Genomic DNA, 23,833 nt, shown 5'->3' with positions numbered 1-23,833 from the left:
CGCGTCGCATCCAGCGCCCCCTCCCTCTCCCGTCCCGGCGCCGGCGGTGTGTGCGGCAGGCAGGAGCCCCCACAATCATCTGACGAGCCCACAGTGCGCCCGCCCGGCTGCCTGGGCGTCATCCCGCGCGGAGCATCCGCAGGCTGGGCTGGGAGGGGAGGGGGAGGGGCTGGGGCTCTCTCTGCATCCCCCCCCTCCAGCATCACCCCTGCCCCGTGGCCGGTGGGGGAGGCCGGTGGGGGAGGGGCTCTCTGGCAGAGGACTCAGGGCATTTCAGTCTCAAAGCCCCGGAGGACCCTGGCCCCCTGTGGGGATGATGAACTCATTGCTGGGGAACTGGAGGGGGTATGGGCTGCCCCTTTGAGATGACAAGCTAAAGCCACACTGCTTGCCTCTTGCCACGGCCTTTTTTTTTTTTTTTTTTTTAAGGAAAGAAACCAAAAAAGCTCCAACTTTGCACCAGCTGCCACAGCGTCCTCTCGCTTTTCCTGCTGGCACTCGCCACATGACCATCCAGCCCCTGAGGCACCCAGCGTGTGTGGGGCGTGAACTGCTCAGTGAGCCTCCAGGCTGCGGCTGAACTGTCCTCCACCCCCACCTTCTGGGTGGCCTGCGGGGGCAGAAGGGGAGTGACACGAAGCCCTGCCGGCACCCCGCTAGGATGCTGCTGCTGCCCGGAAGTTAGTGGGGAGCTGGGAAGGCCTCTGCGGAGGGGAGCGGGGAAGGGAGGGAGGCAGCGTGGAGGGAGGCCTCTGCAGGGTCTTACGGGGCTGTGTGTGAGCCTCAGGGGTGAGGAGAAAGGACACCAGGCCAGGGGCTCAGCCAGAAAAAGCTGCAGAGGGGCCCTGAAGAGCCCAGCAGGCCCCCGTCACACAGGAGGAGTCCTGGGGACACAAATCTCAAACAGAGCCACGTGCTGACGGACTCTTGGTCCCAGAGGAGTACGGGTCAGCTCTGCCTGGCACCAGCACCAGGTTCACAGTTTACAGGAAGCACAGGGCCTCAGGTGCAGCCAGCTGGTGACAGCACAGCCGCCCCGGATTGGGGGGCCCCGGGAAGGAGGAGGGATGGGGCAAATGTGGATGACAGGGCTCGGCATCCTGGACAAGGGATGGGCAGCGGCCCCTCAATCCTCCCATTTTACAGATGAGGCTGGTGAGGCTCAGAGAAGTCGGAGGACCCAGCTGGGGAACACGTGCTCTTCTCACCACTCCACACACCCACCCCTGACAGCATCAGAGGGTCATGCATGGAGGCATGCTGGGGTGACCCTGTCTTCCAGGAATAGCCGGGCATGGGTGATACCTTCACAGCCGAAGACCAGGACAATCCAGGTGACTGGTCACTCCTGTCTCAGCAGTTGGGACAGGGGTTCTGGCCCTGGACCTTCCTTCCCCTGTCCCCTCCCCAAAGACAGCCTGCTAAGTGCAGGGAGCTCCACTCTGGGCAACTCAGTCACAACCGTGAGCCCCTCTTGCCTCAGCCCCGGAAGCCCACTCGCCCTGCTCAGGGCCACCAGACAAGGGCTGACACATGGTCAGAGGTCCAGGACCCCGGGAGTCTGGGGGTGAGGTCACGCGGCTGTTGTGGCCTTTAGGAAACGAGGGGCCCTCTAAACCTCAGTTTCCCTACACAGCAAGAAAGGGTAAGAACAAACCGACAGGCCTCTTGGGATCACCATGGGGTCAGATGAGGCCATGCCATGTGGGTGTGGTGTCATAGGAGGCCTCAGGGAGCTGTCCCTGTAACAGCTGTCATTAACCTCCAGCAGGCCTGGTAGTCAGCCAGGACCCCGCAGCCCTGAGGAGGCTGATGGGGGGAGAACTGGGGCTCTCTTGCCATGGATCTAGGGGCCCATGAGGCACTGATGAGCAGACCTCCTACCAGGCCCCTCGACCTGTCTCCACGGCCGCCCACAACCAGAACACAGACTTGTGCCTCTCATGGGAAACACCTTCTGGTCACCACCCGTTTCCCCTCTGAACTTCTGAAAGGGGAGTCAGTCCGGCCCGGCCCCATGGCTCACTCACGGCCGGGCAGGCGCAAGCTGTGTGACCAGCCTGTGTGTCTCCTTCATGGAAGGTTCTCTAAGGCCCCGGCTGCCAAAACCAAGAGCCTCTGCTCAACCCTCCTGTGCACCTGCTCTCTGCAAGAGGAGCTGCCGAGGGTGACAGCCTCCCTGAAACCCTGGAAGGATGCCGCCGAACCCTGGGGTCTGGATCTCAGTGCCCTGCACTCTTCCCTGGGGACACATGGGCCGATCAAGTCCATCTCCACCCAGCTCCAAGGGGAACCTGTCATGCGCTCCAGGCGCTCACTTGCACTGCTGGGCAACTCCCTCCTGCAGTGCCCAACACCACCCAAACCTTGCATCTCCAAGATGATCCAGACCACTTCCTGCCAGCATACTCTGCGACGGGGAACTTCTTAGGGCCAGGGGGGCTGCCCAGACACTTGCTAGCTGTCTCCTACAGACTAGAGAAGGGCAGGGGCATTCCAGTGCGGCGGGTGGAGGCACCCGCTTTGGCATCACACACAGCGTGGTTCAAATCCCAGCTTTGCTTTGACCCTGAGGTCACTGACCTGCCAGGCCCCAGAGCCTGCTCTGCAAAATGAGAACAGCAAGATGCGCCTGATGGGTCCTGAGTGGGAGGCCGTGAGTCGTCCATCCATGCCTCAGAACCAGCCCCAGCAGGCAGCACGTGTTCATAACTCCAACAGTTACGGGTGGGATCCTGGTCTGCACACGCCACCCTCTCCTCCCCGAGACTCCCTTCCTCCTGCAGGGACCCCTCCGATCTCGACATCCAAGGCTAAAACCTTTTCAGTAATTCCTGATGCACCCGAGAACTTCCTTTTTTAAAGTTAGAGACGGGGTTTTGCTCTGCCACTCAGGCTGGAGTGCAGTGGTGCCACCACAGCTCACTGTAAGTTTGAACTCCAGGCTGTAAGCAATCCTCCTACCTCAGCCTCCCAAGTAGCTGGGACTACAGGCACACACCCTCATGCCTGGCTAATTTTTAATTTTTTTGTAGAGACAGGGTCTCACTGTGTTGCCCCGGATGGTCTCAAGCTCCTGATCTCAAGGGATACTCCCTCCTCGGCCTCCCAAAGTGCTGGGATTATAGATGTGAGCCAACACACCCTGCTCACTCTGATAATTTTCTAGCCCACACTTGTAACTGAGAAAAGATCTTGCCCCAAGACTGTAATGGCCCTGTCCTGTTGACTCAGTAAAACACCAAACTGCTTAGTCTCTGACATTAAGGAGGACTGTTTCTAACTTCTCTTTCTTACATTGTTTCAGGATCTAAACAGCCCCCACTTCCCACCCACTATGACCCAATCTCACTTTCACTCACAGACAGACATGGGTTTCAATTTTAACCCAGACATTGACCACCTTGACTACTTACAGCCTCAATTTCCTGACCTGCAAAGTGGGGGAGAAACATCTGGCTTGTAAGGTTTAGGAGGAGCCAGTGAGGCAGTGCCCAGTGAATGCCCCATGAGTAGGGGGCTCTCTGTAATCAGGGGAAGCTGCTCTTCTTAGCATCCCCATCCATCGTGTTGAGCTCGGTGACCCTGAAGAAAATGTCCCCTCTGAGCTTGTCTCTTGGTGGGGAGGGGACATTTTCTACAGGGTCAGTGGGGACAGTGACCTTATCCTGCAGACCACCCCAAATGCCCACAGCACCCTGCATAGGCCAGGTGCCCCATGTGTGCCCAGAGGGGATGCAAAATGGGTATGAACTCAAGTCAGGAGCAGAGCAGGGAGAAACAGATGTTGGGTGGGAGGTGGGCAAAGGATGACTGCAGGGTTTCGAGTAAAAAGGCACCAGAACAATCCCTGGATTCCTAGTTAAACCCAGAGGGCAAACTCAGTGCTGCAGAGGACCTACTGCATGCACCTGGCTTGGCCCAGGAAGTCAGAGAGGAAAGAGAAAAGGCAGCCCCAGGCCCTTAGAAACTTTCAATGTTTTGAGGAATTCATGAAAAGCAATGGGACACTCTAGCTAGAGTCATTCCTTGAAACGAGCTGCAGTCGCTGTGTCTGAAAGGTGGAACTTGGCAGTATCCCCCATCCCCATGCAATCAGACAGGGGGATCTCACACACAGGCCTGAGGAAGGAGCCTTTAGACAAGATACCCTCAAGCTTCTGCTGGTTCATGAATCTAAAACCTGTCCCAGGATGACAGCTGCACCTGGGCCTGGAAGTTGTGGCATTGAGTTCTGTGTGCTGCCCCAGAACTATGCTGAAGCTCCTGTGAACCAGAGTCTGCCCTGACCTTGGCCCCTGCCAGCCTGCCCTGCCCCTGTGCCAGCAGACCCACTCTCCACATGCAGCTGAGACGCACTGCAATCCAGTTTCACAGGGAACGACTGAGGCACCTGCACGTTCCCCACGCTGCCGCTGGAACAGCCTTCTCCAAGCCTGTCTCACCCCCTAACCCACTCACTGACCACGTGCCTGAAGTAGGCACTGTGGGTTCCTTGTAAGCAAATGCCATGCCCCGATCCTCTGAGTCTCTCCATGCAACACATCGACCTGTGCTTATTGACTGAACAAAAAATGTAATTCAGCGGTGCACTCTCCAGAAGTGTTCTGAGCTAGGTAGAAGGGCGCTTTGACACTCCCCAAATGTACCCTCTTTTGCCAACATCTGCCTGCAGCAGGAGCTGTGGAAGGTGAAGGGGTGGACAACCAGCCCCGCCAAACACAGCTGTGCAGGTTGTGCACTGTACAACTATGGAGGAAACCATTGCCATCATGGCCACCACAGCACACGTACCAATGATAATTTCGGCACAGAGGGAAGAAAAACGTCTTAAGGAAGGGGCAAGCACCTTTTCCTAGTTCACACAAAGATGGGGTCTAGGCGGCCCTGGCCATGCTGCCATGGAGAATGCCAGAGGTATTCCTATGGGAGCCACATTGGCTTCCCAGAGACACAATTACCTCCATGTTGATGCCCTCCTGGGAGCCATGTGGAGGAGAGAGCATCAAAGGTTTGCCTTTGTGTGCTTGCCCACGGTCCCACTGTATGCTGCAAGAGAGCTTAAGGAATATACTTGGAACACTTAGCACCTTGAAGCAAGACAGGAGGGTTGTGGGGACCCAGGGACGGCCACGCAGCAGGCCCCAGAGGTCTCTCCCCGCTGGCAGGCCTGAAGATGCTCCTGGTGGCTGCCTTGCAAGACCACAGGTGGCCACACACCGTGTGGCTTTTAGCAGTGGCCTGGGTTCCCTTTCTCCCAGCGGGTGCCATGACAGACCCACAGGGAAGGCTGCACTTTCCCTGGTCCAGCGGGCAGCAGGTGCCAGCAATGACAGTTGGCATTTAGGATCTGTCAGTCACTTTAACAAGCTCCCTTGGCAGCAGCACCTGATCCTGGAGGCAGCGTCAACTCGGCGGCACAGGAAGCCAGGCCTGAGCTGGCCCAGACGTATGGGCCTGAGGGGCTCTGGGGGGCTCCGTGTGCCTCCCCACACATGGGGCGGATAGACGTGGACATTTTTAACTCTGAACACCAGTGTTATTGAGGTAGACCAGATGGCTTTACTCATAGGTCTCGGGATCCCAGCTGGGTTGGTGGCCCCGTCTGGTGACAGCTTTAGTTCTTCCTTGATCAGCTGGGACTGGGTTTCAGTCTCGGCCCCAAGTTCAGAAGTAACCGGGGCCAGTGTCAAGCTGCTGTGTACATCGGTGAATCGATCTAGCTGTTACGTCCTGAATACCCACTGAGGGTCAAGGGATGAACTCCTGGGTGCTGGGCATTTGGGAAGGAACAAACCAGGCCCCAGTCTGGCCCTTACAGAGTTGTCTGGTGTGGTCAGTTGAACCCACCCAAAAAGATTGGGTTTAACATACCCAAAAAGATGTGTTCAATTCCTAACCCCCGGCGTCTGTGAAAAGTGACCACATTTGGAAATTAGGTCTTTGCAGGTGTAGTTAGTTAAGCGTCTTGAGTTGAGATCTTCCTGGATTGAGGGAGGGTCCTAAACCAACAACTGTGTTCTTATGCGAGAAAAGCAGAGGAAGGTCGACACCCGGAGGCAGCACAGAGGTGGTCACGGGAAGGGGGAGACAGAACCTAGAGTGATGCAGAGGCTGGAGCGACGTGGCCTGGCCGAGGAGCACCGAGGACTGCAGGCCAAAGGCAGAGGCAGAGGAGGAAGACCCTCCCCTGGAGCCCATGGAGGGAGCGCAGCACTGCTGTCATCTTGGTTTTGGACCTCTTGGTTTTGGACCTTTGTCTCCGGGGCTGTGACAGAAGTGACTTCTCTTGTTTCGAGCCCCCTTGTCTGTGGTGATCGTTACAGCAAAGGCTGGGCAAGTGAGGACGATAAACATCAATCCGCGGTCACAGACACGTGTGCCTTCAACAGTGCAGGATGTGGTTCTGTGAGCACCATAGGGGCACCTGGAAGACTTCCTGGAGGAGGAGGACTTAAGTATACATAGGAGAATGGGTTGGGGGACTGGGGAGGGGACAGGAGAGAAAAGAACATTCCAGACAGAGTGGGGCTGGAAGGCAGGCAGCCGGCCCTCATGTCTGAAGGGCCCTGATGAGGCGGGAGGGCAGGAGCAGCTGACCTCACGGGGCTGCAGACGTCGGCTGCCTACTCACCCAGGGCAGTCTAGGGACACAGCTTGGCAGTGACGCACAAGTGCAGGTGTCAGCAGGGCTGCGGTCACTCACGCTTTACCCAGTTTCACCCAAGAAGGCTGAAACCACAGAAAAGCTGTTGCCCTATGGCTTCTCCTGGCGGTTTTTTTTTTTTTTCCGGTGAGGCCCGAATCCTCCTGGAATGACTCAGGGTCAACTCGCACCTACGCCAGGAACTTCCATCCAATGACCGTGCTTCCATCTAAACAATTCACAAGCACGAGTCGGCTGCTGCTGGCTGAGGAGGCTCCCTGGCCATCAGCATGAACGCTGCTGTGCTCCTGCCTAGAGGCCCTGGCTGTTCTCTTAAAGCGGCTGTGAGTGGTCCGTGGGGAACGGCGGACGACAGAGTTGCCACCCCTGCCTCTGTGCAGGGTGGAGCTTCCAAGGTCAGGGTGGGGCTGAAGCCACGGTGGTCCCTTTGGCAGGGGCTGGACGTCGGATGAGGTACCAACATCGGAACGTGTGCATGTGTGAGGTCCAAGGTCTGAGGCCAGCAGAGGAGAGGGCTGCATATGCAAGCACTGGGTGGGAGGGCTGAGCCGGAGCAGCCAACCCGCCCCGGGTGTGCGGAAGGGGCCTCCAGAGCCACCGGGCAGGAGGCAGCGGGGCTGTTTCCACAACCAGGCCCTACAGGTCCAGACTCCAGCTGTCTCCGAGGGTTGCGGGGACCCCCAGATGTCTGCAACCCGAAAAATAAAATTCGCCGGCTCCCAAATCCAAAAAGCCACCAACAGCGTGATTAATCTCTGTTGAATTCCGTGTCTCTGAAATTTAATATGGGGTCAATGTCACGACCCGTTGAAGCTGGTATCCACAAACGCATCACTTCATTGCGTGTAGAAGCACTCGTAAGGCAGGTGTTCCCACCTCACAAGAATCCTTGGGTGTGCCGATGACGGCCGGGGAATCACAGCAGCTGCTGGGGAATGATCACGGTGTATCACTCACGGCCAAGCAAGTTCAAAGGCAGCATGATCGAAATCCTTTCCGAATGTTTTTCACGGCGGAAAGGTACAGCGAATGCGGGCTATGGATGTGATGTCTGATCAGACCCAGGCAAGGGTCGCTGGAATGCAGGGGGGTGAAGCAAGGTCCATGGAGGTGGGTGGCGGCGGGACCTGGGAGAGCCAGGAAGGACTCCCCACAGAGACACTGGGTGGTGTGTTGTTTACTGCCCCTGAAAGTCCTTCCCAGAGCAGCAGGGAAGGGCCTGAGAGCAGCTTGGCTAAATCACTCCTGGTGTAATTGCATTTCCGTGGCAGGGCCTGGTGAAGGCAGGAACTAGAGCACTATATTAGAAAGAGGATCCTCCAGGGAACGGTGATGGCAGTGGATGTCCTAGAAATTTCCGGGCTTTGCCAATCAGGAAGGATGAGGCTAAGCAGAGAGCTGTCAGCAGTTCCGTGGGGGGTGTTGAGGTGGGGACCCAACAGGTGTCCCAGCTCAGTGGAGATGCCAGCTCGGGCTCTTTGGCCACCAGGTGTGGGCAGCCAGCCCAGCTCACCATGGCAGAGCTGGCTGCAGGGCAGCACAGAGGGCAACACAGAGGGCTGTTCTACAGGCGGGCCGGCTGCGGGAGAACAGGAGGGTTTCCCCGTCATCTGTCACTCCCAAGTGGGAGGCGGGAGCCTCTCAGCCCATGACCACACACACAGCTGCTGCCAGCATCCTGCTTCCTGGTCGGAGAGTTGCAGTGTGTGATTCTGCTCTCTTGCCCTTCCTGCAGAATTCACAGGGGAAATGATACCCAACGCCCAGTGCCATCCTGGTGCCTGAGTGACAGCCCCGGCCGACCTGCTCTTGGGGAGGCCATTGCTGTCTCCAGGGCAGGAGGTGATGACTTTGCACAGTTCATGCACGGAGGGGACTCCTCCTGGCTCCCAGGAGCCACTCTTGCCCACGGGTAGGGGGCTGTGTCGCTTCACGTGGTGTCGGGTGGGCAGTGGTTCTGTACCCATGCAGCCCGCACACCCGCGCCCAGAGATGTGCGCTGGCGGAAGCCATATCTCAAATCGGCAATTACGAAAATGCCCTGCCTGTCGCTTATTACAACCATTTTCCTCCTCATTGCTAACATGATAAGCAATGCAAGTTTTTTCCTAATAGAAACAATAATGTACAAAGAACTTGATTCAAATTAAATTGTCTCATTACTTTGTAATAAATCACCCACAAGCATTTCCTAAGCACCACCAGGCATGTTACCTGCCAGGAATGGCTGGTGGAGGAGACAGATACGGCTTAACTGCGCTCATGATCATGACGGGATGTGATCGGTGCTCCCTGCTGAGACAAACAGAAATGTAGTCTAGGAGGGAGAATGCCTCCCTTGGAAGTTGAGCACCCCAGTGGAACCCCAGCTTCCCCAAAACAGCGCTGCACCCCTGGCCAAGTTCCTCAACCTCGCTGAGCTCCAATATCCTTACCTGCCGACTACGGACGTCAACCGCTGCCTCGAGACACCACAGTGGGGCGGAAAGTTCCTTGTTTAAAATGCCTCTGGCATAGGATTCAGCACATGGCAGGGGCTGGAAGGCTATTAGCACATGAGAACGCACCTTAGCATTGCAGAACTTGCTTCATTCTGGAGACCTTATGCATAAACAGATATTTTCACCTGTCCCCAGGTAAAACACTCCTCTACTCAGATCAGCAGAGGCCTGCCCTCGGGTATCCTTCCTTATGGACAGCAAGGCACACCTGTGTGTTAGCAAACAAGGAGAAAGTCCCCACAGTGTGTGTCTCACAGGTGGGCGGGTCCCTGTACACAGAGCTGTGGGCAGATGGGATGAGGGCAGGGGGCCCCCGAGCGAGGGATGCCAGGATGCCTCCCTTTGCTTCCAAATCTGGCAGGGACTCTGCGGTGCCAGGCAGAACACCCAAGTGCTGGGCTGAACCTCAGGAGCTGTCCCAAAGTGAGCTCTTTCCTTCCCCGACAGCCAACCTGTCTGAAAGTACCATGAGTTCCTCTGTTCTGAGCCCGCTGAGGAGTCTCCTCGGAATTCACTCTTTATGTAGAAACCTTAAATCGCACGGTATCTCCCCCACTTAAAATACCCCAAGAGATCCCTATCATATATATATATATATATATTTTTTTTTTTTTTTCCCAGATGGAGTCTTGTTCTGTCACCCAGGCTGGAGTGCAGTGACATGATCTCGGCTCACTGCAACCTCTGTCTCCCAGGTTCAAGTGATTCTCCTGCCTCAGCCTCCTGAGTAGCTGGGATTGCAGGCGCCCGCCACCACACCTGGCTAATTTTTGTATTTTTTAGTAGAGACAGGGTTTTACTATGTTGGCCAAGATGGTCTCAAACTCCTGACCTCAGGTGATCCACCCGCCTCGGCCTCCCAGAGTGCTGGGATTACAGGCATGAGCCACTGCACCCAGCCTCCCCATCATAATCGAGGATAAAATCCAAATTCTCCACCATAGCTAAGACCTTTTGTGATCTGATTCATGCCCCTTCTCCTCCTGACTCCTCCCATTCCAGCCATGCGGCCATCCTCTCTTCCTCCAGCAGGTCACACTCATCTCCAGCACAGTGCCTTTGTGCTGCCTGTGCAATTCCCAGGACGCTGCTCCAGGTCTCCCTGAGCCGGGCTGCTGTCCCTGCAGGTCCCCCGGGTCACCTCCAGAGAGAGGCCTTGCCGCCTGGTGCTGGTTGTCCTTCTGTGTCCCCAGCTCTCCAGCCCTTCTCTCTGCTTTGCTTTCTTCTAGCCAGTTACTATGTTTGAAACTGTGATTTGCTTGTTCACTCATTTGCTGTCTGACTCCCCCAGTAGCACGCGAGTGCCCCCGAAGGCAGGACGGTTCTGCCCACCACCTCTGCAGCCTTAGACAGCGCCGGCCACCGGTGTTATTTTCGGAAGGAAGGAAAAGCGCTGTTCTAGGTGGAGAAGGCCCACTTTCTAGTCCTGGCTCTGGCAAGAACTGGCAGCGGGACCCTGGACAGGACCCTCAACCACCCTGAGCCTGGGTTCTCCTGTCTGCAAAATGAAAGACCAGAACATTCGGGCAGAAGCTTCCTCAGTGCTCCTGACACAGTGAAGGAAGCCTGAGCGGGAACCTCCTCTGTGGTCTTTGATGCAGGCTGGGTGTCCTCCTGTCCTGAAGTTCCCTGACAGAAGGGTTTTCTGGGATATGGGGCTGTCAGTTTTAAAACCAAGACGGTCCTGGACAAACGGGGTGAGTTGGTCGCCCTCCCAGACCACCCCGTGCCTGGAGTACAGTACCCGTGGCTGTATTCAAAACCATTCTCCTGCAGCCCTCCAAGTCGGCAGCCCTCGAGACCCTGCAGGCTGGTGGGAGCACCGCCACTGAAGGTCCAGGCAGCCTGCAGTGACAGGTTTGCCCAGGGCACATGTCTCCACCAGCAGCAGGGCCAACTCACACTCCAGCCTCAGCCTTTGACTCTGAACTGAATGTTCTTTAAAAAAAAAAAAAAAAAAAAAACAGGGGAACAGTACAACTGCCTGGCATTTTGCTGTGAGTGCAGGAAGGGACTGTTTATGACTTCTCTTCGTTCGTTAATTAAAATGACAGGCCAAGCCTGCCCCATCTGTCTGTCTCAAAGCTCGCCCACAAAGACCATGCCAGCAGGCCATGGGACAGGCCACAGGGGTCTCCTTGCATGGCAAGTTCCCAAGTCCCTCCGGTGGGGATGGGGAGTAGATGGCCCCACAGCTATAAAACCAGAAGTGTCCTCCTCTCCCGGGAACCAGACTCAATGTGACAGTCACCTGATGCCCTGGGCTTTGCAGGGAAGGCTGATTCCAGGGCCGGGGGCCTACCTGCAGCCCATGGTCCCCCCACCAGGCTCACCTGCCCAACCTGGATGGCACACAGCTGTTGGGCGGGAGGCCATGAGAAACCCAGGCCAGACCCGTGCCGGAGGAGAAGGCCACTGCTGCCGTCCACCCCTGGCCACCAATCTCCCTCTACTCATTAGGGTCACTGAAAAGTCTGCTTCTCTTCCAAGTGCTGACACTTCATTAAGAGGCTGGTGTCACCAGAGGAGCAGTTGTAAAAATAGTTAAAAGTATGAGGCTCATATAATTTGGCTCTTTGTCCCCTCCAAATCCCATGGTGAAATTTGATCCCAATGTTGTCGGCGGGGCCTGGTGGGAGCTGTCTGGGTCATGGGGGCAGATTCCTCATGATGGCTTGGTTCTATTCTCCCAGGGCTGAGTTCTTACTCTTAGTTCCCACAAGATCTGGTTGTTAAAAAAGAGTCTGATACTTTCCTCTTCTCTCTCTTTCCTCCTCTCGTGCCATGTGATGCCAGCTCTTGTTGGCCTTCCGCCATGAGTGGAAGCTTCCTCAGGCCCTCACCAAAAGCAGATGCTGGCACCGTGCTTCCTGGGCACCTGCAGAACTGCGAGCCAAAGAAACCTCTTTTCTTTATCAATTACCCAGGCTTAGGTATCCATTACTGCAATGCAGCTGGACTAAGATAGAGGACTGACACATTGTAATAGAAAGCATTTTAATGACATCTTTTTTTTTTTTTTTTTTCTGAGACGGAGTTTTGCTCTTGTTACCCAAGCTGGAATGCCTAGCTTGGCATGATCTCGGCTCACTGCAGCCTCCAACTCCCAGGTTCAAGTGATTCTCCCACCTCAGCCTCCCGAGTAGCTGGAATTATGGGAGCCCGCCACCAGGCCTGGCTAATTTTTGTATTTTTAGTAGAGATGGGGTTTTTCCATGTTGGCCAGGCTGGTCTCGAACTCGGGACCTCGGGTAATCTGCCTGCCTTGGCCTCCCAAAGTGTTGGGATTACAGGCGTAAGTCACAATGTCCAGCCAATGATGTCCTTTGGAAGGGGCTCTGCAAATGTTCTAGACCAGGCAACGGCCCAGAGAGCGAACATTGCAGGTTTTGAGAGCGGATGGGTGGTCCCTGTCCAACTATTCACTGTGGCTCAGAGGCAGCCATGACAATCTGTAAATGATGGGTGGGGCTGTGTTCCAATAAAACTTTATTTACAAAAACAGGCAACGGGCCAGATTTGGCCTGTGGGCTGCAGTTTCTAAAGATAGGCTCTACATATTCTAACGACATTTAAATCCGCACAAATAATACATGTACGTGGCATATAACTACGTATAATAAAAGCTAAGAAAAGTCTCAATCTTGTTGCAGAAGCCTTGCTGACATTACCGTGTACAGGTGTGCCTGCCTTGATATAACACCTGAGCTCTGGAAACCAGGCGAGGAGAACACGTTTTAGAAATGAGATCATCTGTGAGACGCCCGAGAGGTTCAGAAGGATCACATGGGGAGTCCTTTCTGGGAAACAAAGAAACACCTCTTTACTTTGTCTAGGTTTTTAGGCTCTGGTTGCCTCCAGATGAGGACAGACCTGAATTCTGGCTTAATGAGTAATAATTCATAATTAGAGTAATTAGTGTAATTATTACGCTACGGCCTTTGAGCACCTTCCATGCGCTGGGCATTGTTCTAAGTGTTCTGTGGGTTTAACTAATTAAATCTGCATAATGACCATATGAGGCAGGAACTGTTATGATTCTCACTTTATGGATGAGCAAATAAAGCACAGAGAGGTTGAGTGATTTTCACAAGGACACACAGCTGGAGGCAAAGCCAGGCTGTCTGAACCACTGCGGGTTATTGAACGATAGTGATACTGAAACACTGTTGATTCCTGGCCAGGTGGGGGCCAGTTCCCTGACAGTTCCCTCCCAACCCAGACAGTGACAGAGAGAAAGGAAAGGACTCCGGGGGGAGGCACTGGTTCTAGCAGCACATTCTGGAGAAGGACTTGGTGATTTACCATCCTGCCAGTATCTGAGCTGCCGGGAGGGCACCCTGGGATGCTCTGAGAAGATTTTGCCAATAGATCCTGCTCTGTATCAAAAAAATTGAAATTGGAAATGGTGGACCAAATGCTGGGCTGGGTAAGGCCAGGGAGGAAGGACACAGTGGGGTGAGCAAGGCCAAAGGCAAAGAAAGCAAGACCCCACAACTAAAAATGGGTGCAGGAACATCTGGATAAACGTTTACCATTCACACCCCAGGCTGGTTATGCCTGTGTTTTATGATTCCCGTCTCAATGAACTGGCCATGTGTCAGAAGAGAAGGCGTCTCCTGGGCACAGCAGGGGTGTGTGCTGGTTTCTGGTTCACACTTTTACTCCCACCTACAACACTCTATACCTGCTATCTCTATCGGCTGAACTCCTATTCATACTTTAAAGCCCACTGCAATAGCCACCACTTCCAAGAGGCCCTTAATGCTGTCCCTCATGTGAATCTGTGCGCTTAGACGGAGGGGACTGAGTCTTCTTTTTCTCCCACACCCAGCTCCTGGCGCAGACTCTGGCCCTCTTCTCAGCTTGCTGCCCGCTGCAGCGGCTGGAAAAGCCAGACACTTGGTATTGCAGCCTCCCCTGCGGTCATGGATGGTCATGACCCTATGGAATAGTTTTGGCCAAGGAGATCCGAAGGCCAGGTCCACTGGGACCTCTGGGAAAGGCCGGACTATTTGGAAAGGGAGTAGGGGTTGGGGAAGTGCTCCCTGGCACCCCCTCCTTTTTGTTCCTCAGTAGGATGTGCTAGGGGGACATCATACTTGGAGCTATGGCCACTATCTTGCCACCATGAAGGAGAGGGCAAGAGGCCTTCAGAGATGTCACTGCCCATGCAACGGATGATAGCTGTGTCCTCCTCTGGACTCGCCATTGTGGTCTCGGCCACTGTGAGTGAGGTTTTCTATTACTCGCAGCCAAATGCTTTCTAATGAACATAAGGTGAATATTTGGAACTTGGAGCGAGGGGGCAGGGTGGTTATAAATTACAGGATATGGGCAAAACACTAGGATGGCTTTGTGACAAATTAAGAGGTCTCCGAGTTATATTCTGGGTTGGGAAACACTGACTCAGCTCTCATTCCTTCAAGGACTGTAGTCATTGGCAAGGAGGATTCATGAGCCCTGGTGACACAGATGGGGGCCCTGCTCTGTATTCAATTGTCCAGAGAAGATCTAGTCACAACCCCTGATCTCAAACAAACTCTTGGTTCAGGAAGCAGAGAACTAAGGAGAAGTGGTTTCCTTGGATTCAACTGCTCTGAATTTCCCACTAACCACAACACTGACTTCCTGGGCACACTGGCTAATCCCAAGTATACAGGCAATTACTTGTACATCACAGCATTGGGGACAACACACACCAAGGCTGGGAAATCTCGAAAAAGCCAAGTGAAGTAAAAAGATATCGATTTTAGGTGCAGAGGGGAATGTAGCAACGGAGTGGATCAGAAGACACAGCCGAGGCCCACGGTCCGGTCTGGACCTGATGAGTGGATGTCTGAGGCCGTACACTGCCTCTGCTAATGGATCCCCCTGCTAGACCGGAGGACCAGCCTGTCCACAGACGGGGCTTCCAGACACCCCAGACGAGCCACACAATTGCAAAGTCTTTGTCATTCAATGCATCCAGCTGAGCGGCCAACATCCTCCTCTTGGATTCAGCACGTGGTGTGCCGAGTCTTCTCTATCCTTTAAGCGTTCCTAGAACCCAGGCCACCACCCACAATTCTGAAAGTTGGCCTTGCTCACATGAAGCCCTGCCTTCCCTTTGACCTTCCATGACACCTTTGATGCTCTGTCTTTGTGACTGGACCCTTGGCCATGGCATGGGGGCTGAAGCGTCTCCCAACAAGGTAAAGGTAAGGCCGGTTGCCCCTGGACAACCTTGCTCATGGCACCCACCCAAGAAAGGCCACCATTTGTGTGACCACGTCTACTGCTGAGATGACCTCCAAGAAGCGTGCAGGCAGGGAACCCTCAGAACACCAGGTCCAACACAGCAAGACCCACCAGAAACCCCATTCAGGGCTCCGGAAGCCAGGCTTCCCCTGAGCCCAAGATGCCCACTCCCCCTCACGTTGCTTTGCACTCGACCACCAAAGCCAGGGTCCTTGCATACCCATTTCCCAGATGTGTGCAAACTTATCGCTGAGGAAGACACATCTTAAGAACGAGCTGCTTGTCCCAGTTGTGGGACAAAAAGACTCACTCCTTTTTTTTGCAGAAGGTTCCAGTCCTCTGTTCCCTTCCACCCGATTTCCCACTGTGTCCAGTTAATTTAGGATGTTGGGGGGCCCTCCAAAGACACAGGACAACCCCTTGCACCAATTTTCCCAGGTCTTCAGCCCCAGCCAGTTTCTCACCTTAAATCTTCCCCGTTCTCCAGGACTTCCTAATTTCCTTCTCGTTTTCCTTCTTGTTCTTTTGTTTTGTTGTTGTTTGTTTTTGAAACACAGTCTGACTCTGTCACCCAGTCTGGAGTGCAGTGGCACGATCTGGGCTCACTGCAACCTTCAACTCTCGGGCTCAACTGATTCTTCTGCCTCTGCCTCCTGGGTAGCTGGGAATACAGGCGTGTGTCACCAGGCCCAGCTAATTTTTGTATTTTTGTAGAGATGCGAGTCTCACTTCTGGTCTCAAACTCCAGGGCTCAAGGAATCCTGCTGCCTTGGCCTCCCAAGGTGCTGGGATTCCAGGCATGAGCCACCACACCCAGCCTCCTGCTTGTTCTTTATTAAAGCTGGAGTCATCTGTCCTGCCTTTCCCTGCCTCTCGACCTGCTTGTTTCCAGTCTGCTAAGAACAGGGTTTTTTGTGTGTGTGTTTTGTTTTGTTTTGTTTTGTTTTGTTTTTGAGACAGAGTCTTGGTCTATCACCCAGGCTGGAGAGCAGTGGTGTGATCTCGGCTCACTGCAACCTCCACCTCCTGGGTTCAGGCGATTCTCTGGTCTCAGCCTCCCGAGTAACTGGGACTACAGGTGTGAGCCAACACACACCCAGCTGATTTTTGTATTTTCAGTAGAGACGGGGTTTCACCATGTTGGCCAGGTTGGTCTCGAATTCCTGACCTCGTGATCTGCCTGCTTCGGCCTCCTGAAGTGCTGGGGTTACAGACATGAGCCACCGCGCCTGGCCCAGAACAGGTATTTTTCTACTGAAGTGCTGGGATTACAGGTGTGAGTCACCACGCCCAGCCCAGAACAGGTATTTTTCTAACTGTGAACTGTTTTGCCCATGCCCCTATCCCCAAGTCCAGGCTGCACAGGTATTCATTTGCCTTGACGTATGTCCTCCATATACTCCCTGATTACCTCCAAACTCCAACACACTCACTCTCCTTAACCAGAGGCTTTCAGAATGCTCGCTAGGACAACCTTCCTCCCCCGCCCTCACATGATGGTGAAGAAGATGCCAGGCCCGTAACGGGTGACAGCACGGGCTCATCCGTGCAAATGCAGGTAGTAAAACACACCTGACGGCAATGCTGGGCCCTGGCAGGGCGGTGCTCACAACACACCAAGCCCCGTGGGGAGCCCCTGCACTCATTCTCTCTCTCACACAATACACTGTGGAGGGAGGCACCATTTTCTTTCCCATTTTACAAAAAAGGACGCTGCGGCTCAGAGAGGTTCAGTGAGGAGCTCAAGGTCACACAGCTGGCAAGTGGTGGGCCTGGGCATCCAAACCTGAGGCCAACTACAGAGCCTGTTCCCACCACCAGCAGTCAGCCAGCCCCCTTTTGAGGAGCAGGGCAGGCCTATCTCTGGCCCATCAGGGAGGTGCGAGATCTCCCTGCACCCTCGGCCCCCTCTTTCAGGGTGTGCACCTGCTACCAGAGGCTTCCAGCTACCAGATGTCTCCCCATGACCAGTACAAAGGGCTGTGTCCCACCCCCTGTGGTGGGGAGAAGTGGGTCAGGGCTGGGCCCTGGTCCTGCCGAGGAACAGAAGGGCACCTCCACTGAACGGGAGGCTTGGGAGGCCTGGTGCCATCTGTCACGCTGACTACACTCCCCAGGGCCTAGAACGGTGTCCGGCACATGTGGGGGTGTCATGAGGATGTCTGTGGCCCGAGTGACAAAGGCCACCGCTGCCTGCTGCCACACTCCAGCCAGACCCTCTGGCCCATGGAGTGACAACTAGACCAGGTGCCCCTCCCTCGGGACCCTGGACATCCACCTGCCAACAGTTGTATGATCCGTTCCCAAATCCACAGAGCCCAAGGTGACTGTGGCCTTTGGGGTTGCACAGCCCCTTCCGAGACCCCTGTGATCACTGTGATTGGAAATGACTTTGGGTCCCACGGAGGCCGATGGGTGGGATGGGGGTTGGGGCGGGGAGGGAGGCAGGATGCAGTCCGCACAATCTGGGAGAGAGGCAGAGTTTCGTGTCCCTTTCTGCTGCACATCCTGGCCCTGGGAAAGGGAGCAGAACTCCAGCAGCCTCGGCTTTTCCATCTGTAAAGTGGGGCCATCGCGCCCCGTCCCAGGGAGTTACACACTCACAGCTAATGTCGGCCAAAATGCCTTCCGTCAGTGGGTTCTCAACCTCTTCAGTGTACCCACTGAACGTTCACAAGCACTCTATGAGTGTCCTGTGATGGCTATAACAACGTAACATAAACTTGGCAGCTAGACACATTTAGCCTCTTACAGTTCTGGGGGCCAGAGGTCTCACTGGGCTAAGACTGAGGTGTCACAGGATGGGCTCCTCCCCGAGGCTCCAGAGGAGGGGCTGCTTCTTGTGTTTTCTGGTTTCTAGCAGCCACCACGTTCCCCGACCCATGATCATTCCTCAGATCACTCCAGCCTCCGCTCCCATCGTCCCAGCTCCCCACGCTCTGCCTCTGACCCCCTGCCCTCTGATGAGGAGGACCCCTGTGATGGCACAGGGCCCACCTGCATTCCCAGGACCATCTCCTAATCCACCACCAGCTGACAAGTGGTGTGATTAGCTGACAAGTGCCCGTCTGAAGCTTCATTCCCCTTGGCCGGGTGGAGTCCCACACTCACAGGCACCAGGGGTCAGGACGTGGACATCTCTGGGCTCCATGGTTCAGCTGGCCACGCCACCCCAGTCTCTCTCTCTTCCCCTGGTGAGACTCGAGGTGGATGAGGCTTTAATATGGAGTGGGGGTGTTTTCAACCATCTTTTGCAGATTGCGGGGTGACTCATCCAACCCCAGGCACCGTCCTCCTTGTGAGCACTCTCAACAGGATGCAGGCGCACCTTGGATTAGGTACCAACAAGCAAACAGTCAGGTCCTGCGGCCGAGATACTCCCACACTCTTCCTAGTAAATCACACTCTCCCTGGGCGTGGACCATCCCCATCAACGCTCAGACCACAGGCCAGTACCCACTTAAAAGGCAACTGCCTCTGGGGTGCTGGTGGCCCAGCTGACAGGTACCCTGACTTGCAGGAGGACTCAGAGAACACTGGTTGCTCAGGGACACCTCGGCATCGGTGCCTGAGGCCACTGGCGCCTGCTGGGAGGGTCCTGCCTCTTGAAGCGCACAGCGGCACCAGCTCTGCCAAGTCCCCCATTCTCTCTGCTGCTGATCAGCGTGGGGTCCCTTTTCTCTTGGCAAAGTCTCACGGCGGAACCCCCCCCACCCTGAATAAACAGCTGCTGCACAGAGATGTTTCTCTGCGGTTCAGGATTCGCGTCGGAGGAGAATTCAGAAGTCCAAGCCCATCATCCGATGCTGCCAAATTTCCGCCAGCCTCAGCAGTAACCTTATCTGGCAAGGTTAAAGAGCCTATCAGATTCCCAGCCCAGAAACTAATTAGATAAAGAGGAAACCTGGGCCCCCTGGGGTATCTCCTCAAAGGACAAGAGGTGCACATCCACCACGTCCACCCCACCACGCCCGGAAATGGAACCCACTGGCGGTGTTGCCTCGGCCACCCTTGACTGTAACCATCCAGGCTCTCAGCCGGATCCCTGCTGTACCTTCGCGGGGGAGAGGCCAGCTCATTCACATGAAGGGAGACTGAACGGACGCTGGGGCACATGGAGCCCCCCAGATCACTCACAGCAACCTTCCTGCCCATGCCTTTTGGTTTGGGAGGTGACCCAAGCCCCGTACCTAATGGAGTGACTTGGGTGGGAACAGGAGGCAGGGGTATCCAGGCTCCACAGAGAAAACCCTTTCTGGATCAACCAGAGCTCTTGGTTTTAGCAACAGAAACCACCTCCAGAAATCTTGAACACAGTGGGGTTCTGCACGGGCTTCAGGTCAAAGATGGCGGAGGGGCGGACATCACCGGGCTTTGTAACAGCAGGGGCCGGGCAGGCTCGGGGTGAAATCTAAGGGAAACACATCTGGGGTGTGGCCTTCACCCAGGCGAGGGGCTGCAGCTTTTCCCTTTCAGAGAAACAGGAGTCCGACAACCTGGGAAAGAGTGTAAGGCAGCTCAAACGTGCTGGAGGGTGCGTGGCGAGAGGGCCTTTGATCCACAGGCCAGGTTCCAGGACTGATCCCACAGAAACGCACCCTCAAGGGCACTACAAGGCAGGACCAGGGCTGCTGCTGCTACTGCCATTGTCTGAACTGGAAACATTTGAGCCATCTCCAGAGGACACGCTGGGTCCACCCCATCCCCGGACGGTTACTAGGAAGGACACCGTCTACACAAATCCAGGGGCGTGGAAGTCCAACACCAACAGAGTGCAGAAACAAACGGCAGGATGGCGTGTGGCGGAGCCCGCTGTGCCCCACAGAGACACGAGAGGAGGATGTGGTGACGTTGCAAAAGGCCGGCGGGCGGATCGCCAAAGGTCAGGAGTTTGAGACCTGCCTGGCCAACATGGTGAAACGCCATCTCAAACTAACAAAAACAAACAAATAAATAAGGCTGGCGGGCACAGCCAGCCATGCAGAGTGGCCCCTTCTGGGAAGTGGGACCAGGGGGATGACATTTACTTTCTATATATTTCTGCATTCCTTGAATATCTTGAGATGGAAGAGTGGGCATTGTTGTTTTGTAAAACAGACAATGAAGATGGGAGGGAGAGAGGGAGGAAACGGGGGAGGCAGGTAGGGAGAAGTTTCCGGTTTGCTGAAGGCCACACAGAAGGAGGCCTGGAGCCCCTGTCCTCGTGGGTTGGGGAGCATCCTGGTTCCTTTGTTGAATTCACTCTCTCAGGACCCGAGAGCAGCCACGGATGGAAGAAAATGAAAAGACAAAACGCAAGTCCTAAGCACTTAGAGAATGATGGGAGGATGGGGAATGACGCTGCTCTTCACGGCGCCGAGGCATGGGTCAGGACCAAGGCATGGGTCAGGTCCGAGGCACGGGTCAGGTCCGAGGCACGGGTCAGGGGTTACCCTGAAGGTGAGGAAACCGAGGCCAGGGGTTAGGTGACAAGTCTCAGGCAGACCAGCTGGAGTCGGCAAAGCTGGGAAGCAGCTGAGAGGGTGTGACCGCTGAGCTGTATCCCCTGGAAGGCGCCGTCTCCCTGAGGGCCTCAGTTTCCCTGCTGGTCTCCCTACCAGGCTCACTGCTGGCTCAGGATTTGACAATTACTGCTCCTTCCTTTTTTATTGAAATTTTTAAATTTTATTTTTAGAGATGGGATCTTGCTTTGTTGTCCTGGCTGGTCTCAAACTCCTGTGCTCAAGCAATCCTCCCACCTTGACCTCCCGAAGTGCTGGGACTCCACAGTGCCTGGCCACCTCCTCCTTTCTTTTCCTTAGTCCTAACCTTCTTCCTGTCTCTGGCCAGCTCTCACCTCAGCGAGCTCCACTCTGGCGTTTCTGTGTAACTCAGCAACCTGCCCTCTTCCCTACCCAATCCGTGCTGCCTTTAACACTTTCCTTCCACCCCTGGAACTTGCCGCCGTCTACTCATGGTGCATCTCTGTGTGTTAGCTCACTGATATGCTGATACATGCTCTCGGAGTTTCCTGTGGACACTGCAACAAATTGCCACAAACCGGGTGGTTTAAACAGTGGAATCGGGTTCTCTCACAGTGCTGGAGGCCAGAAATGCAGTATCAGCGTGACCCACTGTGGTGAAATTAGGGCATCGGCAGGGCCATGCTCCCTCAGGAGGCCCCAGGGGAGGACCCCTCCTTGCTTCTCGCAGCTTTTGGTGGCTGTGGGCATTCCTTGTCTTGGGGTCCATCTCTCTAATCGCTGCCCCTGTGGTCATGTGGCTTTCTCCTCTTCTATCTTCATGATTTCCTTTTTTTTTTTCTTTCCAGACAGAGTCTTGCTCTGTTGCCCAGGCTGGAATGCAGTGGTGTGATCTCGGCTCACTGCAACCTCCGCCTCTCAGGTTCAAGTGATTCTCGTGCCTCCACCTCCCGAATAGCTGGGATTACAGGTGTGCACCACCACGCCTGGCTAATGTTTGTATTTTTAGTAGAGACAGGGTTTCACCATGTTGGCCAGGCTGGTCTCGAACTTCTGGCCTCAAGTGATCCACCTGCCTCCACCTCCCAAAGTGCTAGGATGACAGGCATGAGCCACTGCGCCCGGCCCTGGATGCATACTTTTGAATAAATGAATGAAAAGAGCGAGAGAGACCTGGGTCCCTGTCCCTGCTACTCACTCTTCATATCCATGGGCCCTCTCCCAGGGTCTTCACTGTCCCCGTCCTCCTACCCAATCATCACCCTTGAAATGTGAAAAGTGGCTCCCAGAGCCTGAAACCATGAACGTCTAAAGGCACACTCGTGGCTGGGCACGGCTCATGCATCCCAGCAGTATGGGAGGCAGAGGTGGGAGGACTGCTTCAGGCCAGGAGTTCAAGACCAGCTTAGGCAACATAGAGAGACCCCATCTCTACACACACACAAAATTATCCAGGCATGGTGGTGCATGCCTGTACTGTGGCCCCAGCTACTTGGTAGGCTGAGGTGGGAGGACCACTTGAGCCCAGGAATTCAAGGCTGCAATGACCTGTGATTGCACCACTGCACTCCAGCCTGGGCAACAAAGTGAAACCCTGTCTCTTAACCCCTATCCCCACCACAAAGGCATACTCTCCGGTTTCCTAGGAGAATCCAGTTTGGTATCTCACGCTCCCCTCACCCAGGAAGCACAGGCTGGGGAAAGAGTGTCTCGGCCCCTGCCCATCACTCAGCAGGACTCAGTGAGTGCCTGAGTCACACCCAGCAAGAGGGACAGTGCCCCTGGCCCTGCCCATCCAGTGAGTGTTGTTGGTCCCAGCCCTGCCCTGTCTGCAGACCTTCCGATAGGTCACATGCCTCTCTCTGCCTCAGTGTACCCCTCAGGAAGAAGAAGGGACTCCAGAGATCCCTCTTGGCTCAAATGCAAAGGTGAGGATAATTTGGGGAAAGAGGCAGGGCAATTACTTTGTGCATTTTGGTAGTGGGAACGCTGTGCCACAGAAGGGTGAGGCAAAGGACCCTGGTCAATGCCTGACTCCGACACCACCTTAGTCCCTGCCTTGGGTCCCCGAACTCAGTCCAAGTCATTCCTCCAGGTGGTGTGGCCAGAGGACTCCAGTTCCTTAATCCCTGCCCTCCCATCTGACAGTCCCGGAGGCTTAGCGAAGAAACCCCCAAAAACAAAAAACTGGCAAATGAAACCCAGGAAAGAAAAAAGCTCCCAACCTCCAGTCTGGGCCCCTCTCTTCCAGTCTGCTTTTGAACTCACTTTTTCCACCCTCCTATCCTCCTGCCTCCCAGAAAAGAGCTGCCCTCTTCCTGGTTCCTCCCCTTTGCTCCTCTTAGAGGCCTCAGAGCTCCACAAGGCCAACTGCAGGCCAGGGCACCCGAGACACATGGTACCAGCTGCTATACCAGGCATTAGGGCACTGAGCCAGCCTCCACCTTGGCCTTTGGGTCAGTGGAGTCAGGTTTTAATCAGCACATGCCCCTTAATCAGAGCTAAGCCCTGCTTGTTGGTTGGCAGGACCTGGCAGTGCAGCCTCTAGACCTGATCCATCTGACCAAGCTCCCTGACAGGGAAAGAGAGGGAAGCAGATTCTAAGCTGGACCCTCCCGAAGACCTGGATGGGCTGCATCTCTTCATAATCCTAAGCATGGGGACAGGTGCCTGGTGCTTCATTCTGTCCTGGAGGGAACGGGGCAGCAGAGCCCTAGGGAGGACAGAGGGCAGTCTCAGATCCTTAGACTGCCCTGAGCACTTTTCATGGCACACTCCTTGGCACTGGGGACACAAGTCTCCTTCTCACTGGGGCCATGCTGTCCCTTCCTTTCCATGAAGTGAATATTTATTGAGTGCTGACAATGTGCCAAGTACTGCCTAGAGAGAGGTGTGAGCGCACTGCCCAACCTTGGTCCCTTCCCTTACCCCAAGTCACAGATTCAGCCACCCACCCACCCACC

At 55.1% G+C, this 23,833-nt stretch overlaps 1 protein-coding gene across 1 annotated transcript in view; it reads right to left on the bottom strand.

Moving 5' to 3' along the window:
- SHANK2 (SH3 and multiple ankyrin repeat domains 2) overlaps positions 1-23,833 on the bottom strand; it is a 688,546-nt gene that overhangs the window by 202,403 nt on the left and 462,310 nt on the right. The gene's annotated exons all lie outside the window — the stretch shown is intronic.

The sequence above is a fragment of the Colobus angolensis genome, unplaced genomic scaffold (genome assembly GCF_000951035.1).
Source record: "Colobus angolensis palliatus isolate OR3802 unplaced genomic scaffold, Cang.pa_1.0 Scaffold84, whole genome shotgun sequence".
Taxonomy (NCBI): Eukaryota; Metazoa; Chordata; class Mammalia; order Primates; family Cercopithecidae; genus Colobus; species Colobus angolensis.
The sequence above is the reverse complement of the archived record's forward strand: the minus strand, read 5'-3'. Positions and strand labels throughout refer to the sequence as shown.